This window comes from Vombatus ursinus, unplaced genomic scaffold (genome assembly GCF_900497805.2).
Source record: "Vombatus ursinus unplaced genomic scaffold, bare-nosed wombat genome assembly UNPS02014830.1, whole genome shotgun sequence".
Lineage (NCBI taxonomy): Eukaryota > Metazoa > Chordata > Mammalia > Diprotodontia > Vombatidae > Vombatus > Vombatus ursinus.
This window is the reverse complement of record NW_020954608.1, coordinates 28,389,270-28,405,789: the sequence shown is the minus strand read 5'-3', so window position 1 is coordinate 28,405,789 and position 16,520 is coordinate 28,389,270.

The window sequence follows — 16,520 nt, the reverse complement described above, 5'->3', positions numbered from 1 at the left end:
TATTTTATTGTATTACCCTTTTTATCTTCTTCATCTCCTTTTCACTTCAATTATTTGAGAACATGCCATGTATAATTTTTTAAAAATAGATATGGCTAAGACAATTTTATAAAGATGTTTCATTATATTTGCATAAAAAGATGAAGCAGATGCCTGGTGTTTGAAAAGTGTATTTTCCAACTGAATGACTTCTCCTTTGACACTAGAACATTAGTAAGCTATGCTGCTCTATTTCAGAACTCTCTGTCATTTCATTCTCCTATCCTTCAAAAACAATCACCCTTCTTCTGCATCTTCGGGATATATTCTCTCACTTAGTATTTCCTCTTTCAACTTAGGGCCAGTAATATAGTGTGTGATTTTGATGTACATGTTTACATATGCATCAAAAGCAATGACTTGGAAATTTTAAAGTAGCCTGCATGTGTTATGGTATGCCACTAATCTGCTTACTCGGATCCTCTTAACAGCTTCTCTGAGTTAGCCTGATTCTTTCTATCAGACCACACAGCTGCTCTAATAGACTCTCTGAACTTCCACTGCTAATGTATCCTTGTCAATCCTCAAGTTTGCTGTGTCAACTCCTTCAATCTCTTCTCTGAGGAATGTTAGGACTAATAAATTATCATTTGTGTGCTGTACTATAACAGTAAGGCAAAATTAAACATTCCTTGAAAGAATTTCAAAGGCACTTAAAACTAAGCTATTTAAAACCTTAAAAACCTAAAGATTACCAAAAACAGCCCTAGTTATATTATAAATTAATTCTTGTGACTCTCCTGTTAGAAATGCCTGAAATCTGAAGGTCCCGGGTTAATTTTGAGGAGTGTCACCCTTCTTTAGGCTTGATCCTCCCTTGGGAAAAGACAAAGACACAGATAATTACAAATGATTCAAGGTAGAGTAATCTTAGTACAGTAATCTGAGGCAGCTATATGGGGTAGATTAGGATGGAATGCTAGACTTGAAGTCAGAAAGATCTGAATTTAAATCCTACCTCTGACTCTTAATAGATTCGTGACCCTGGGCAACCAACCTCTGCTTGTTTATTTCCTCTTGGATCACTGCCTTGTCATGAAGGAGTGACTTGTATAGCTCAATGAAACAATAAGCTGTGCTGTGCAGGGTTACCCAAGATGGACAAGTCATAGTGGAGAGTCCTAAGAGAAGGTGATCCCCTGGAGAAGGAGATGGGAAACTACTCCATTATCTTTGCCAGGAAAACCCCATGGATACTATTAAAAGGCTAAAAGATATGGCATCAAAAGGTGAGCCCCTCTGGTCGGAAGGGTCCAGCATGCTATGGTCCATGGGGTCATGAAGAGTTGGACATGCCTGAGTGACTAAACAACAGCAATCTAAGTGCAAAGGAGAAGTTTAGGCAAAGTGCTAGGAGAAATTTGGGGTGAGGATTTTTTTCCTAGCATGGGGGTGCCATATGGGGAGGGGGAAGAGTAAAGGGGATATTTGGAGAAGATAGAATCTATTTTGGGCCATGAAGAAAGAAGAGTACATAAACAGATGAAAATATTGGAGTAAGGACATCTATTCCAGGCTGTTGAACAAGTAAACATGCTGACTATGCCATTTCTTAGGAAGGAGTCACAGGAGGGTTTCTAGCACCTCTCACTAGCAGATTGGCTTTAATCTGGTCAGGCAGGAAGACAGGAATGGAGTCATAATAAAGGGTTAAATAAGCTTATTTTATTCTAGTCTAATCTTCTCAAAGGGAGTTTGCTGATAATGGGAGCACCAACTCCTACAGCATTCCCTAACAACCCTTCTTGAAGGGGCCAGTATGAAGAGGGGGAACTACCCCTCATCTCGATGGAGTTAGTCGAGACCAGCACAACTTGGGCTCTCCCCTAAATCCCCTCAAGCCTTAATGGGGGCTGGTTGAAGCAAATACGCAGATTCCCCCTCCCAAGCCTTGATGGGGGCCGATCAAGGCACACACAGCATTCAGCATCCACGTTCAACCCTATGGGGGTCCCCAGTCACTGACTAGTGCCCACTTGCTTTATAGGGCAACAGACAAAGAAGGCATATTGCCTCACAATTCTACAAATCACTTCATCCCTATATCTACTGCGCAAGCGTGGTAGAAACTGTTTTGAACCATGATTGTGAGAACTCATATCTAACACCTGGGAAGTAGAGATTGTTATGGCTATGTACCCTGGGAAGAACACTATAAGAGAGAATAACAAAAAATTCACTTTACACATACTAAAATTCACCTTACTTACACAGGCACAGAGGACAAAGTGAACAAAGACAAAGAGATGATAGAGGGCAAGATGGAAACAGTGAATGAAGAGTAGTCTAGTATGGTTAGAATAAAGAATATATGAATGGGAAGCAGTATGAGGCAAGGCTATACAGAGAGCTTGAAAGACTGTGGAGTGTCTTGAATGCCAAGATTCATTTGCATCCATTATATTTTATTGAGTGGGCAAGGGAGAGCAATGGAAAAACTTTAAGTAAAGTTATCCAATAATAGTGGTGTACGAAGATCATTGATATAGAGCATAAAAGGACGTCAGAGGCTATCAGGGACAAGCCTCTCATGTTATAGATGAGGAAACTAATGCCCAGTCTGCTGGTCATAGTTCCATATCTGGTGCAATGGATAACTCAGAGCCTGTAGATTCAAATGAATAGTATTTTTAATAAAAACATATTCAGTAATTTACAGATAAAAGCAATCCACAAGGTGGTAAAATCAGTCAGTCAATCAGTCAGTCAATAAGCAGATAAAATCCACTCTTAAGGAGATAAAAGTAGTTGGCACAAGTAGATCCCTAGGGCATCAGGAGCTCTCTACCATTTTGAAAGCTGTCTTCATATATTCCTTTCCAGTGGACCCACAGTTGGGTCAGTCCACCTGGGGGCAAAGTTAATTCTAAGTGCTGCAGGTCTGCTCCACAAAAACTTGTCTCATAATACCAAGTGTGAGGCTTAACTAAAGACATCTCAGTTCTACTAAAATCTTGGTCCACAACACCCATGGTAGTTAACTTGGTAGTGACTTGCCCAGGGTCACCAGGTAGTATCAGAGATGAAATTTAGACCTCTACTTGTAGACACTGTGAATGTTCTGCTGCACCATACTGGCTCCTAAGGCATATAGGAATGCATTTCACTGTTAATATCATTGATACTTTTCTCCTGCAAAATACCTGGCTGACAATATGATGAAGGATGGCATAGAGGGCTAGCGTGGAGTCAGACTTGAAGTCTTGCTTCTGACATGTTGCTCTGTGATTGTGGGTAAGGCAATTACCTTTCAGGGTCTTCAGGTGTATCTCAAAGACTAGAAGTAATAGAATTGCCTACCTACATTGATGGAAAGCAATTCACCACACTGGTGAAATCACTATTCTCTTCTAAAAATTATCTATATCTACATAGATACAGATTTTTTTTTTACTCATGTTCACTATGTGTCTTTGAATTGCCCTTGAATGATTTGTGACTTTCATCTTTTTGTTACTGTTATATCCCATGACCCAGAGCCTTGTAGTATCCCTGGAAGAATAGGGATGTTTAAAAAGGTGAAACTTTGTTTCAGGGAGATAGCTGGGAGTCTTTAAAAGAAATACTTAATTTCCCAAATCCAGTCAAGCTTGTCTCTGCCTTTTCAATTCTGGTCCCAGGTCATTGTCCTGCAGTAGTATCCATCTAAGACTCATTGCAGAGATGTGGAAAATAAGTTGGAGAAGGGATAAATCAGGGTTAGGGTTTAGGACAGGAGTGGGGAACCTGTGGCCATGAGGTCACATATGGCCCTCTAGGTCCTCAAGTGTGGCCCTTTGACTGAATCCAAACTTAACAGAATAAATCTTCTTAAAAGGATTTGTTCTGTAAAACTTGGATTCAGTCAAAAGGCCAAACCCGAGGACCTAGAGGGCCACATGTGGCCTCAAGGCCGCAGGTTCCCCACCCCTGGTTTAGGGAAATGGGTAGGGTAGGCCTAGGGTTGGGTTAGGTATATGATAGGAAATTAAAAAAAAAAAGTTTCTGACAAATTTCTCACCTTATTTATCATCAGAGTGTCAAAGTTATCTATTATTTTTCTAGGAATCTTGAATGATTTTGATGTGTGGATGGGAGACACTTTGTTGGAAGAGAGCCTGAAATTCTACCAAATTGTATGCTTTTTATAATAAAAAAGGAAGCACAGCAGGGTTTTGTATTTTGTCCACCTTTCAGTAAGTTATGTGACAGTAAAGATATGATCTCACTGTGGAATATCAATTCTGAAAATCTTCTTGTTCCCTACTAATATCCTTCAGTCAGTCATTCAATTTATAAACATTTATTAAGCACTTATGACATGCCAAGCACTATGATAAGTTTTGGGGTTACGAAAGAAAGACAAAAATTCAGTACCTGCTCTTAAGAAACTCACAATCTAATGAGAGAAATATCATACAAAGAACTCTGTGCAATCAAGCAAGTTATATACAGAATTACTTGGAAATAAACAACAGAAAGAGGAATTAAAATTAAGGGGAACTGGGAAAAGCTTCTTGTAGAAGATGAAATTTTAGCTGGAACTTGAAAAAAGCTAGCAAAGTCAGGAGGCAGAAATGAGGAGGGAGAACATTCCAGGCATGGCCAACAGCCAGTGAAAATGCCCAGAATTAGGAGATGAGTGTCTTGTTTGAGGAACAGCAAAGAGGCCAGTGTGAAGAGATTCTAATAATTTTTTTTTTAATATGGGGAATTAGGGCATGCAGGTTGTTAGTTGCTACTATCAATTACCTTTTTCAGTATTAGGAAGGTCTAAGATTTCTTTCCTACATGTTTAGTATCTTCACTTCCTTCCGATATACCTTCTGAATGGATCATTTGATGCCTTCACAATTGTGTTGCCTCCAGCATGGATCTCTTTTTTTTGTGTAATCCAACTACTTTTCCCATCTTTATTTTTTTAGAGAAATTTTATCTCCATTATAAGTAAATCTGCGATTGTGAAGCTAGAGACTGAGGGTGGTATCTCTTCTGTCTTTGATGGTGGAATAATTTTCTTATAAATACCTTTTGTGGATTGTTTTCATTTTCCTTTTGTTGTCCTTTCATTTTTATCATTGAAGGCTCTTGTAATAACTTAGTTTGTTGTTTCTCATAAAATATTATTTAAATTAATCTTATCCTCTTCTACTTTCCACTTTTTCTTTTTTTTCTTTCCACTTTTCCATGAGATGATATTCATAATCTTCTATTATTCTTTTCCATGAGATTTTTTTAAAAGTTTATATTCTAAACTAGTGTTGACTTTGGCTGCTATCTCTCTTCATTTAACACAGTACCTAACACAAGGCAGGAGGTTAATAAATACTTGATTGATTGACTGATTTGCTCAGCAGTTTGTTAATCATGTGCTAACTAAAGTGTTTTCAACATCTTTTGGTCTCCTTGTTATGACAAATTATTTACATCCGTTAACAACTATCTGAAATTATTATTGTCTGTTTCTATGGCCTTTCTTCCATCCATTATCCATTTTATTGTCCATAAATAGTTTGACTAGATTATGATTTAGTTATTTCAATTGCATGCCTTATCTCTTTTCTCCTTTTTATTCTTCTAACTTCGTATTAATTTTGTTGTTGTTTTTCGCTAGGCAGTAGGGGTTAAGTGACTTACCCAGGGTCACACAGCTAGTAAGTATTATGTTACTGAGGCCAGATTTGAACTCAGGTCCTCCTGACTCCAGGGCCAGTGCTCTATCCACTGTGCCACCTAGCTGCCCCCCCTTTGTATTAATTTTGATCTGTGCTCTTAACAACTGACTCTAAAATGACTTCCCCATCAGTAATGTGTTGTTTCTGATATGTTAAAATATAATCAATTTCATTTCTTATGATTTTATCTATCTGTCTGTCTAGGTGCTGTTGTTATAGTTCAGTCACTTCAGTCATTTCTTACTCTCTGTGACCCCATTTGGGGTTTTCTTGGCAAAGATACTAGAGTAGTTTGCCATTTCCTTCTCCAGCTCATTTTACAGATGATGAACTCAGGTAAACAGAGTTAAGTGACTTGCCCAGGGCCACAGAGTTAGTAGGTGTTTGAGGCCAGATTTGAACAGGAAGAAGACTTTCTGACTTCACACCTGGCACTCTATCCACTGTGCTACCTGGCTATTTAGTTAATTAGGTGACTGTTTGATGTTAGACAAAGATATTTGTTTGCCATTATAATGGAAGAGATTTAACACAGAATCCAAGTTGAAGAGAGGTTTTATATGGACAGTGATATCTTCCAGATATTACTATTTAGAAATGACATCGTGCTGGTTGCATTAAGTCCTGCAACATTGTAGAACCTATTGGAAGAAATCTAAAATCACTCAAAAGAGTTTAGTCTAACCATATACATAGGAAAAGCCAAGTGGATGAAAAATATTTATTGCCCAAATTGTGACATGAAGTTAAATGTATAATCTATAGAACTTGTCCATATACATATATACATGTTCATATGTGTATAAATGTATGTATATATATTTACATACATACACATGACAGAAGGCGCAAATGAATAGATTCCAGAATTAAGCAAGAGAAGATGAATGAGATGCAGTGCCTTTAGAAAATCACCAACTAGGGCAGCTAGTTGGCACAGTGGATAGAGTACTGGCCCTGGATTCAGGAGGACCTGAGTTCAAATTTGACCTTAGAAACATAACACTTACTAGCTGTGTGACCCTGGGCAAGTCACTTAACCTCATTGCCTAGCCAAAAAAAAAAAATTGCAAAGCCTCTTTAATGACCCCTAAATTTCCCCAGGAAAAAAAAGGCTCATCTTTTTAATATTAACCAGTGTTGCTGTATGGCTTAGATTCAGAGGACACTACAGGCTACGAGGAATTAAAAATGGTAGGTCAGGAAGTTCAGATGACAGGAGACAGATCACACAGAGATAGCTTTTAACAAAGTTTATTGCTACTGATGAGGGGAAGAGAATAGCTACTTTTCTGGTCAGTATTAGTGTGTAGCCTCCATGCCCACAATGGGCAACACATAGAAGGGGCTAGCCCAGTGCCCCTTAGGGCTCATACTTAGATAGGAGGCATTGTGATGCCAATAGGAGATCAACTTGTTGTCTATAGAACCAGTAAAATGAGGGTATTTTCTAAATTACCTAATAAGGAGTGAGGAATGACAGGCAGGGAAGTAGGGAAATTAACCCTAAATGTGCTACTCTAACCAGAGGCTGAACAGGGTTAGTGTCCAGGCTCTGGGCTTACTAGTCTTGGTATACTTGGAACCTGGGGGCTGGAACAATACTGGTCAAAAAAGTTTTCACTTTTTAACAGTCATAAAGAGGGCAATGGTGAGTCACATAGAGGATATGAGCAAGCTGGAGCTTATGATAAATGTAATGAAGCATAGTGTTATATAATGTCTTATCATATAATATAATGAAGACAAGCATTTATGTACTGCCAACTGTGTACTAAGATCTTTAAAAATATCTCATTTGAATCTCATAATAATGCTGAAGGGAGATGCTATTTTTATCCCTGTTTTACAGTTGTGGAAATTGAGGCAAAAAGAGGTTAAGTGACTTGTTCAGGGTCACACAGATAGTAAATATCTAAGGCCAAATTTCAATTCAGGTCTTCTAATTCCAGGAATCCTGTATACATTGTACCACCAACTACCTTGGGAATATCCTATCCTATCAATCAATCAATGTTTATTAAGCACCTAATATGTATTAGACAAGGGGCAGCTAGATGCCTTAGTGGATAGAGTGTTGAGCCTGGAGTCAGGAGAACCTGAGTTCAAATCCAGCCTCAGACACTGACTAGTTCTGTGACTCTGAGCAAGTCAGGTAACCTATGTTTGCCTTAATCCACTGGAGAATGAAGTGGCAAACCACTCCAGTATCTTTGCTAAGAAAACCCCATGGACAGCATGGTTCATAGGGTCATGAAGAGTCAGACACGACTGATTGATTGAATAACAAATGTGCCAGACACTGTGTTAAGTGCGCATCTAATGTTATAATACATGTATAATATATGCAGCATATATAATATTATATATTTCTATATTAATATCATATATTTTATAATAGAATATGACACTTGGAAGAAGAACTAGAGTTAAGAATATCATCAGAGAACTATATGAGCAAAAAAAGCTAGGTTGGTCCTGTAGCCAGGTTGAGGGATAATAAATGGGCACAAGCGTTCCACTGGTGTCCTCCTAGTGTCAGTAGAAAGGGAGGGAAGTTCATAGCTTATTGACTGGACATCCTATGACAAGTAAATAAATAAAGGAAACAGGCAAGACTCACACAAGATGAGTTGTGCCCTGCAGTTATTGGAAGGAACAGCCAAATTGATAATATCACAGATTTGAATATTGAATACTTCTCACCATAATTCTGATAGAAACAGACTGAAACCATTTAAAAGACATGGGAGAAGTCAGTTCAATAGAGAGACGTGGAGATTATAAAGTTTTCTTTAGCTAGCTGCTTGGATATTACATCCCATAAGACCTCAAGCTGACTCCTTGAAGCTATGAAGATGAGAAAGTTGAAGACCCATGTTAATGTGGGGAAAGAAGCTTCATAGTAGCCAAAGGCCAGCAGATGGCAGCAGAGAGCAAAAGGCAGTAACCTCAACAGCAAAGGTGCTGCCTTAACAGAAAGGTTCTCAGTGAAGGTGTCCAGTGATAATTAGCATAGCATAAATAATGGGGCTGCAGCAGAGCCCAGATCAGAAGAGAAAGCAGATGGGCAAGTACATGCATAGAGGATGCCAGTGACGCTGATGCATCTAAGGGGTGAATCAGCAATGTGTCCCCTACATGTGTGACTCATCACTGTATCCTATGGCTTATAGAGTCCCCCCAGTGGTGATATGTGGGAGAGTGCACTTCAGGGTGTATGGGAACCATGCCTTTATTGGTATATCTTGCTAAATTATCAATTATTTGTCTTTTGCTTTAAAGTAAAGCCTTTCACTCGTGGCTCCAAAAAGCTGTAGCATGTTCAGTGGCCGCGGCTCAGTAAAACCATCTCAGCAGGTGGGTTAAACCAGGTTGGGTGTAACTGACAGGCCTCAAATCCATTGGTTAGTTAGGGAGATATCTACACTAAGCCTATGAAGATTTCCCCTAGCAGAATGGGCAGATGAGAACAATTTATTCCAGCAGCCATAAAGGCTGCTGAAGTAGGAGCTGTGAAGTAGTTACAGCTTAGTTAGACATCGAGCACACCAAGATCATCCACTGCATCCCAGGCCATCACCAGTTGTCTTGACTTTTGTCTTGCCATTGGACTTCCATGACTCTGGAAGAGAGAATGAGGCTGACAATTTTCCACAACACTGCCTCACTTAAATACAATTCACGTGTGAATCAAGACATCATCCTCCTGATATCATTGATCCTCTTCGAAAATGGAAAACAACTACCCTCTAGTTGTACCCAGCATTGGTGGAGGCTTGTGCAATATGATCTTGTGTGGACACACACACACACACACACACACACACACACACACACACACAAGTATACCTCAAACCTAGGAAATCATTTAGTGGGGTACAGATGTGAGGAAGGCCAGATGCTACAAAACATTTCCTGCCCCTAAAGAAATTAAAAATATTAAGGGGATATGATATAGACATAAATAAATATCAGGAAATAGATAGCAAGATTAGCAAAGAGACATGATAGTAGTAGGAGTCACAGGCCTCTTCAATTACCAAGATATTGGAAGGGGCTCTGTAGCTAAGTAGCTAATAACTTCTTGACTTGCTTTAATGGTAATTTCATCTTTCAAAAAGTGGAGGAACCAATGAGGAAATTTTCTATTGTGAATCTGATTCTTGGTAAAATGGTAGGATTTGTTTCTACTTTGGAAATGATGAGAACTTTGGTGGAAAGTGACCACTCCCTCACAGAGTTTGTGATAGAAAACAGGAAAGCTAATCAGAGTCTGATGTGCACCTTTGCTTCGGGCACAGCAGATTTCAGTGGGTTCAGAGGAAGAATAGGGAGGATCCCATGAACCAACATTCTATAGGAGAAGCCATCCCAGCATGAAATTCTGAGGACACAGGGAAACAATTACAATGAGAAGGAAAAATGAAAGTTGTCTGAAGGAATCATTGTTGATGTACAAGGATTTCACTAACCTACTTAAATTTTTAAAAGATTTGTAAAGGAGATGGAAGCAAAGACAGGTGAGAGATGATGAATATAAAAATGTATTATGGCTGTAAGAATAGTTTCAGGAACACAAAACCTCAGTTATCACTATAAGGTAATGTAAAGTTAAGAGGAATCATTAACTGGGTTCTTGTCACCTTGGGAGAAAGTTGCTGGTAGAGTGGCCCAGAGCTTTGTACTTGGTCCTTTGTTCTTTAACTTTTTTTTTTTAATCAATTGGATTAAGACATAGATGGCATGTTTATCTGATTTACAAATGACATAAAACTGGGAGAGATATTTAATATGTAGAATGACAGAGTCAGGATTCAAAAAGATTTTTTACAGGCTAGAACACTGGGTTTAGTAAATCTAATATGAAATTTAAAAGCAACAAATGTAAAGTCCTACCCTTGAGTTCAAAAAATTGATTATACAAGTACGAGATGGAGGAGGCATGGTTAGATAGCAGCTTAAAAAAAAAAGATCTGAGGGTTTTTAGTGAATTGTAAGCTGAAGAGGACTCAGTGATGTAAGAGAGTTGCCAAAAAAGCAAATGTGATCCAACATGACTTATATAATATGTTTTGCATGATTGAACATGCATAACCTATAACAAATTGCTTACAGTTTTAGAGACAAGAGAGGTGAGGAGATAAAATTTGGAACTCAAAATTTTTAAAAAAATTTAATATTAAGGGAGCAACTAGGTGGCATGGTGGTGGATAGAGCATGGGCCCTGGAGTCAGGAGGACCTGAGCTCAAATCCGGCCTCAGATACTTACTAGCTGTGTGACTCTGGGCAAGTCACTTAACCCCAATTGCCTCAAAAAAAAAAAAAAAAGAATGTTAAAAATTGTCTTATGTTAAAAACTGGGGAAAAATAAAATATTATTTTTTAAAAGGCCAAACCTCCAATAAAATTGTAGTCCTTAATAATTTAAAAAAAAAAAAAGAAGCAAATGTGAGTTTGGGCTGCATTTTTTTTTTAAAGACACAATTTCCAGGAATAAGGAGGTGATTTTCTTGCTTTATTTTGCCTTCATCAGATTTCATCTGGCTTATTGTGTTAAGTTCTGGATGCCACAATACAAGGAGGACACTGTTAGGAAAGAGAACATGCAGAGGAGGTCAGAAGTCTTGACCACAAAGCTTATTTATTTTATATATGTATATATATATATATATATGTATATATATATATATATATATAATGTGTGTGTGTATACATACATACATACATATATGATTATGTATATGTATGTATATATACTATTTATATTATATATTATGTTGTATTATATGCCAGATGCTGTGCTAAGGGACTGAGGATACAGATAAAAAAAATGAAAGAAAAAATACCTGTGTCTTTTCTTTTAAGGAGCTTGAAACATGAGTTGATCAGGTAAATCTAAACAAAGGAGTTGGTAAAATTGTTTTGGAGTCAAGAGATGTTCTAATGGGCCTATATTAGTTACTTTATTAGTGCCTCTCTGCAAATCTTTCCTTCTCTCCCTTTCCCCCTCCCTTCCCATAGGTCTAATCTAACTTGATCTAAGGAAATCGTAGAAAAAACACCCTTACTGGCCATAGGTCAATATTCTAACTTAGAATTTTGGAGCTAGAGAGGATCATACAGGCAAGGAAAATAAATCCCAGAGAGGTTAAGTGGTTTCACCAAGGTCATACAGCTAGCTAACAGAGAAGCAGTGCTAGAACCTATGTCCTACCTCCCAGTCTAGGACTGTTTCTGTTACACTAGTAGTATCAAGATCTAACAGAAATTCAGGTCACTAAACTGTACATAAGGATCCTTGTGGGCTGTATATTGACTTAGAAAACCATACATGTTTATATATTTCTTTTTTTATGACTACATTAGCCCATTAAAATCAGATGGGACCTATATTTTAATCTGGTTTGGGCCACACTCAGGGCCACAAGTACTACCTCTGAGAAGGACCTGGTGTGTATTAAGAGGACAATATAGGAAGTGAAAAATGTTATTTCATCTGACTTTTAAAACTTATTGAAACCACCCAAGACTGTATTTTTGAATTAAATTTACTTTTTTGATTGACCACAAATCTTTTTTTCCTCTCACTCCTCTCTCTACTGCAAAAGAAAAATCTTATAAAAAATATGCATAGTCAAGCAAAACAAATTCACCACCCAAGCATCTGAAGCCAGTGTGGTTTCATGGATAAAGTGCAGATTTTGGAGTCAGGAAGACATGAGGTTCAATCTAGTCTCAGACATTTGCTAGCTGTAACCCTTCTGAGCCTCAATTTACTTATTTATAAAATGAGGTTTGCCGCAATCTCTCAGGTTCCTTACCTGTCTAAATCCATGAGACTGTGCCATATGAGGTTCATTTTTTTTCCCATAGGAGAACCATTTGAAGGAATTGAATTTGTTTAGCTAGGAGAAGAGAAGACTTAGGAGGGAACATAACAGCTGTCTTCAAGTATATAAAGGACTGTCATGTGAAAGAGGGATTAGATTTGTTTTCTATTGCTGGAAGTTGCAAAGAGACAGATTTCAGTTCAATATAATTGCAATGGAAGAGTAGGGAAGGACTGGCCAGCTAAGTGGCTCAGTGGATATAGCTCTGGGCCTGGAGTCAGGAAGACTTGAGTTCAAATTCAGCCTCAGACACTTAGTAGCTGTGTGACCCTGGACAAGCCATTTAACCCTGTTTGCCACAGTTTCCTCATCTGTAAAATGAGTTGGAGAAGGAAATGTCAAAGCACTTTAGTATCTCTGTCAAGAAAACTCCAAAAGAAGTCACAAAGAGTTGGACACAACTGAAAAAAATGAATAAACAACAGGGAGGGACTGACTAAATGGGCATGCTTCTTGGTAGGTTATCTAGAGGATGTGCATCTATTCCCTGCCTGGTTCTAATCCAACAAATGGAATTTTGCAATCCTGTATGACCAAAGGATTGATAATGTGTGATGATCAAGCGTCTCCTAATTGGATGTGGAGATGGAAGAACCAATGACTTAGATGGTGTTAAACTAACATTGAATTCACACATGAAAGAGAGAATTTCTATTCTGCCAATAAGCTCAAATATAAATTAATTTCTTCTTATGGAGATTAAGGCAAGAACTACTTTGAGCTTCCAAGTGAAGAAAAGGCAGCTGCCCTATTTCCCCCCTTTTTTTTGTGTGCACAAGCACATAGTACCTCTGTTTCTTTTGTATTTATTGATCTTAAATTAATGAGTATTCTGAGAAGAGAGTGATTAGGCAACCATGTGAGTTTGGGAGATCAATCAGAGCTATCGGAGGTCCCAATGACAACTGGAATCAGAAGTAACGACCAATGGAATAGTAGTGGCCAATGACAGAAGAAACACCTGCAGACAGTCAACAAGCATTTTTTAACTATTTGCTATGTTCCAGGCACTGTCCTAAGTGCTGAAGATACAAAGGAAGGCCAAAAAAAAATGGCCCCTGTTCTCAAGGAGCTTACATTCTAATTGGGGAAAAAACTTACAAGTAACTTTTTACATACATGTTGCATACAGTATAAATCAAGTGTAATATGAGAGAGAACATACTAGGAGGACAAGTGGGGATAGGAAAGGCCTCCCGTAGAAGGTGAAATTTGAGCTGTCTTTTTTTTTTTTTGCAAGGCAATTAGGGTTAAGTGACCTGTCCTGGTCACACAGCTAGTTAAGCATCAAGTGTCTGGTCTGAAACCACATTTGAACTCAGGTCCTCCTGACTCCCGGTCTGGTACTCTATCACTGCGCCACCTAGCTGCCCCTAAACCGAGTCTTAAAGGAATCCTTGAGACAAAAATAAGAAGGTTAAGTATAATGTGGAAAGACAATCACTCAAGATAAATGCTGGCTTCCGGGATTGGGTCCTCTTGTGAGAGAGAGAAGTTTTAGCTATGAATTATGGCTATGAATTATAAAAAGGCCTAGAACTACCCCCAAGGGAAACTTCATGACGACTCAACAAAGGGAGAAAGGAACTGCCAAGTACAGGAGTCAGGAGGTACTGGTTGGTCATAGATGTTCCCTGTACAGTTGTACTTTAAATTTAAGCCTATTCTCCCCAAGGACCTTATGAGAGAATGTGTCTCTGGCAATATAGAGAATTATTTTTATAACCATTGTTCTTGCTAGACCTTCTCAATAAATCTCTTTTCTAAAAGCTAATAGAGTATAACTGATTCTGACCAATAATGGGAAGTACATCAATGGGGACCCAAGTATTAGATACAATAGCCCCTCAAGATTACCCTTAGGATGTTGAGGAGAATAGTAAACAGCCACCCTGTGGGACCTGACTTGGGAACTCAAGTGCCTAGGTAAGGAGTGAGCCCAGAAAGACTGCAAAAAAACCAAAACCAAAGCCAAAAAAAAAAAAAAAATCCCAACCAACTTTCTAAAAATTCAAATTGTCCAACACCAGAAAAGAGATAATAACCTTCCCCTTATTAGAGGTCTTTAGATCAAAGACTAGAGAACAATTTTTAAAAACAATTTTTAAAGAGGATTCTTGTTCAACCATAGGTTGGACTTGAAGTCTTTTGAGGTCTTTGAGGTCTTTTTGAATTCTGAGGTTTTGTGATTCTGTTCTAACCTACTTGATCTGATTTACTTGACTATCTCACCATTCTATTTGATTCTATACTAGAATAGTTGATCTCTATTTTGCTAATAAGCTCAAGCACCCATTAAAGTGTTTTTACATTAGGAATACTTTTTTTTCCTTTTAGACATGTAGTAGACTACTGTTAACCAACTCATTTGACTTAAACCTATAAACCTATAAAAGTAATTCAGTTCTTCTATGAAGTCACTTTGACTCTTTCGTCTTCACGTACGAAGGGAGATCTTCAATGTCAAGTACAAATGATGATTGGATAACACAAGGGACTTTTTATTTTATATGGTCAAAATGGATATCTGCAGTAATTTGTGAAAAAATGCAAATATATCAGTATTGGATGATGTTAGTTTGGAAGGATAGAGGCTAATTTAGTTCCTGAAATGACATAGTCATAACAAATTAGTAATTAGAACATCCTTTATTTCCCTCTTCTTCTATCCTCATCCTGAGTTAGAAGTGTTATATATCTTTTTCTTACTTGCTGGAGAATAACTCATTTTGGTAAAATAGATGACAACGCCAAAGTAGTGCCTTCAGGGGGCCTGGAAGAGAGATTCTGGAATGAAATATTATGTTTTTGGTGCAAAACATGTTTCCATATTAGCTGTGTTACAACAAAAGCAAGAAAAATAAAGTAAGTGAAAAAGTATGCTTCAATCTGCACTCAGAGTTCATCACTTCGTGCTCTGAAAATGGATAGCATTTTTCATCATGAGTCCTTTGGAATTGTCTTGGATCATTGTATTGATTAGAGTAGCTAAGTATTTCATGGCTGATCATCATTACAATGTTGCTGTCACTGTGTACAATGTTCTTCTGGTTTTGCTCACTTCACTTTGCATAAGTTCATGTAAGTCTTCTCAGGTTTTCTGAAACTATCATTCTCCTCATTTCTTATAGCACAATAGTATTCCATCACAATGATATACAACTTGTTCAGTTTTTCCCCAATTGATGGACATCCCCTCAACTCTCAATTCTTTGCTACCATAAAAAGAGCTGCTATAAATATTTTTGTACATATAGTTCTTTTTCCTTTTTCTTTGATATCTTTGGGACACAGAACTAGTAGTAGTATTGCTGAGTCAAAGGGTAATGCACAGTTTTATAGCCCTTTCAATATAGTTCCAAATGTTTCTCCAGAATGAGTTGGACCAATTCACAGCTCCACCAACAATGTGTTAGTTTATCTGTTTTTCCACATCCCCTCCAGCATTTGTCATTTTACTTTTCCGTCATGTTAGTCAATTTGGTAGGTGCAAGGTTGTATTTGGAATAATTTTATTGTACCACATATACAAATATTATAGAATATGTGTTAGTCGGTCAATCAACAAGCATCTTTTAAGCACCCACTATATATTACGCACCGTGCTAGGGATGCAAAGACAAAAGATGAAACAATCCCTGCTCTCAATATTCTTCATAGCACTGGTATCAAACTCAAATAGAAACGTGGGCCACTAAACTGGACATAAGGATTCTTGTAGGCCACTTTTTGATTTAGAAAACCACACATTACCATTATCTGTGTTTTAGGGTATTTTTATTTATTTTGTTAAATATTTCCTGATTACATTTTAATCTGGTTCAGGTGGCACTCCAGCCCTGCATTTGACACCACTGCTTTACAGTATATGATATGTAATGTTGTATAACAGAATCTAGAGTGCGTATCAAGGAAGTTTTATCCTGAATAAAG